This window comes from Vombatus ursinus, unplaced genomic scaffold, assembly GCF_900497805.2.
Source record: "Vombatus ursinus unplaced genomic scaffold, bare-nosed wombat genome assembly UNPS02014772.1, whole genome shotgun sequence".
Taxonomy (NCBI): Eukaryota; Metazoa; Chordata; class Mammalia; order Diprotodontia; family Vombatidae; genus Vombatus; species Vombatus ursinus.
Genome location: NW_020954550.1, coordinates 5,065,095 through 5,068,860, shown reverse-complemented (window position 1 = coordinate 5,068,860; position 3,766 = coordinate 5,065,095). Strand labels below are relative to the sequence as shown.

The window sequence follows — 3,766 nt, the reverse complement described above, 5'->3', positions numbered from 1 at the left end:
GTGACCACACCTCTCTATAGATCACACCACAATGGAAGCACTGAAAACGTGCAAATTCCTAGAACTAGTTCTGAAAACAAGTGCATGAAAAAGCCTGAAGCTTGGGATAGTACCTCCCCACCCCCAGGTGAACCAAGCCCAACTTGAACAAAAAGTTCTAAGTCAAGAAATAGGCTAGAAAAATGAACACACAACAACAAAAGAACTCGACCATAAAAAGCTACTGTGATGGCAAGGAAGACCAAGACATAAACTCAGAAGAAGACAGCAATGTGAAAACAATGAGAACCAAAACCTCAAGGAAAAATACAAATTGGACCAAAGCCCAAAAAGAAGTTCTGGAAGAGTAAAAGTGACAGAAGAAAAATTGCAAAAAAAGAAAATGAGTAGAAAAAAAAAGAAATGAGAGTGATGAAAGAAAATTATGAAAAGAGAATTAACAGCTTGGTAAAAGAGGCACAAAAAATACTGAGGAAAATAACACCTTAAAAAACAGAATTGGTGAAAGAAGCTCAAAAATTCCCTAAAAGAAAGAATTCTTTAAAAAGCAGGACTGGCCAAATGGAAAAAGTTCCCTGAAGAAAATAATTCCTTAAAAACCAGACTTGGGTAAGTGGAAGCTAATGATTCCACATTAAGAAACAATAAAACAAAGTCAAACAAATAAAAAAATAGAAAATGTGAAATATCTCATCAGGAAAACAACTGACCTGGAAAACAGATAAAGGAATGATACTTTAAGAATTATTAGACTACCTGAAAACTATGATCAAAAAAAGAGCTTAAACATCATATTTCAAGAAATTATCAAGGAAAATTGCCCTGGTATTCTAGAGCGAGACAGTAAAACAAAAACTGAAAGAATTCACCAATCACCTCCTAAAAGAGATCCCAAAATGAAAACTTTTAGGAATATTATAGCCAAATTCCAGAGCTCCCATATCAAGGAGAAAATATTGCAAGTAGCCAGAAAGAAACAATTCAAATATCATGAAGACATAGTCAGGAAGACACAAGATTTAGTAGGTTCTGCGTTAAAAGAGCAGAGGTCTTAAAATATGATATTCCAGAAGGCAATGGAGACAGAATTACAACCAAGAATCACCTACCCAGCAAAACTAAGTATAATCATTCAGAGAAAAAACTGTTCATTTAATGAAATAGAGGACTTTCAAGCCCTGATGAAAAGACAAGAACAAAACAGAAAATTTGATATTCAAATTTAAGCCTTAAGAGAAGCATAAAAAAGGCAAACATGAATGAGTAATGATAAGAGATTCACTAAAGTTAAACTGTTTATATTCCTATATGGAAAGATGATACTTCTAACTCCTATCACTATCATTATCAGGGCAGTTAGAAGGAGTCTACATAGACAGAAGGCATGGCTGTGAGTCACTTATGTTGGGATGATCTAAAAATAAAAAAATGAAGAGGTGAGAAAGAGGGATGTACTGGGAGGAGGAAGGGAGAGGTAGAATGGAGAAATTTTTCTCACATAAAAAAGGCATGCAATTTTTTTAAAGCAAGAATTGTATTAAGTTGGTCTACAACCTGCCAACACAAGGAACATACTTAAAAAAATTAAATTTTTCACAAGTTTAAATTTTAAGTATACCCAATCATGAAAATTTCCTTTTTTTCTATTTCCTTTTATCTACAGAAAATTTCCTTTTATCTATAGAAATCTGACAGCAATTAAATTCTGGCATTTCCTGCTACTGGATGAACAAGATGCTGAAAGCCATTACTATACTGCATACTGTTAACATAGGGACTCTTGTTCATCAATTCTGCCACACTTCCAAAATCCACCCAACAGTCCAGTTTTATTTTTGTCCAAGAGGCTAGGAGCCAAGAAATCAGATATACACACAGGTACATATAAGCAGCAAGATTACTATCAGTTGGCTCTGAAAGTTGAAAATGGCAGATATAGTGAGATTTCTGATACCCCCAGCCATATCGCCCTTCTGAGGCAATGGGAAAAACAGACCTAATTGAAAGAGATAATCAGGGTAACTACAATCTGCTGAAAGGTACCATGAAGACAATGAAGTAATGTTAAAAAATTTTTTTCAAAAATTTTACAAATTACAAAAATTTACAAATTTGACAAAATTTCTCTGATAAAGACCTTATTTCTCAAATATACAGAGAACTGAATCAAATTTATAAAAAATAAAAGTCATTCCCAATTGATAAATGGTCAAAGGATATGAACAAGTAGTTTTCACAAGGAGAAATCAAAACTATCTATTTTCATATGAAAAAATGCTCTAAATCACTACTGATGAGAGAAGCCAAATTAAAACAACTCTGAAGTGGTACCTCATATCTGTCAGAAATGACAAATGCCAGAAAGGATGAGGGAAAACAGGTACACCAATAAACTGTTGGTAGCATTATGAACTGGTCTAAACTTTCTGGTAAACAATTTGGAAATATACACAAGGTTATGAAATGTGCATACCCTTTGACCCAGCAATACCATTACTAGGTCTGTACCCAAAAGAGATCAAAGAAAAAGGAATTACATGTTCAAAAATATTCATAGCACCTCTTTTTGTAGTGGCACAGAACTGGAAATTGAGGAGATGCTCATCAACTGGGGAATGGCTGAACAAGTTGTGGCATATGATTGTGATAGAGTACCACTGTACTATAAGAAATGACAAGGGGTGGTTTCAGAAAAAAACGTGGCAAAGCCTATATGAACTGATGCAAAGCAAAGTGAGAAGAACTAGATCATTGTGTATAATAAGAGCAATGCTGTAATGATAATCATAAAATGATCTAAGACAATTCCAAAGCACTTATAATGAAAAACTGTGATCCACCTCCAGAGAGAGAAATGATGAACTCTTCAAACAGAGAAGTATACTTTTCTTGTTTTTGGTTTTTTTTTTTTTTGCTTTTTTTCCTTTTTTTGTGATACGGCTAATATGGAAATATGTTTTGCATGATTTCCTATGTATAATTGATATCATTTTGCTTTGTCTTCTCAGTGGGTGGGAAAGGGTATAAGGCAGGGAGAGAATTTCCAACTCAATTTAGAAAGAAAATAATGCTTAAAATAAATAATAAATTGAAAATACATTTTTAAAAGAAAAAAAAAGCTGCTAATGCCTAGAAATAGTATACAAATGAAAGAATAGACACTGACATAATCAACATTTCCTAAGGAAGTTTAATCAATGTAAATACATTTCCTGAAAGAAAGCCCATAAACTGACTCATTCCCAAATGAACTCTTTACTCAACAGGCATGGCAGCCCAAGGCAACATTGCTCTAGAATGTAAACTAAAATATTCTAATCAATATACTCTAACCAAAACTCCTCATTTTAGAAATGAACAAACTGAGGCTTTGTCAATTCTACTTCTGCAACATTTGGCTCCTCTACACCACTAATACCAGCCTCTAATTAACTCTTTCATGGACTGAGTAGAGGGAATATGATTTGAAAAGTCTGAAGACTGCTGCACAGTACTTTTTTGTGAAAGAATACCTTTTCCTTACACATTCCTTCAACAAGGATGCCCTCAATGTGTACACATATTATATTTACAGATATTTCATAACATTGGGAAAATAGACATATGGGTTGATAGTTCTTATTCTCTGTGTGTGTGTGTGTGTGTGTACGTGCGTGCACGTGTGTGTGTGTAAGAGAGGGGGAAAGGGAGAGAGGGGGAGGGGGGGAGAGGGAGGGAGGGAGAGAGAGAGAGGGAGAGAGAGAGAGAGAGAGAGAGAGAGAGAGAG

The 3,766-nt window shown here is 34.5% G+C and overlaps 1 protein-coding gene and 1 pseudogene across 4 annotated transcripts in view; both read right to left on the bottom strand.

The window, feature by feature from the left end:
- The window catches only part of TENT2 (terminal nucleotidyltransferase 2), a 73,172-nt gene that overhangs the window by 14,989 nt on the left and 54,417 nt on the right, over positions 1-3,766 (bottom strand). The gene's annotated exons all lie outside the window — the stretch shown is intronic.
- On the bottom strand, positions 1,719-1,964 carry LOC114044060 (annotated as a pseudogene).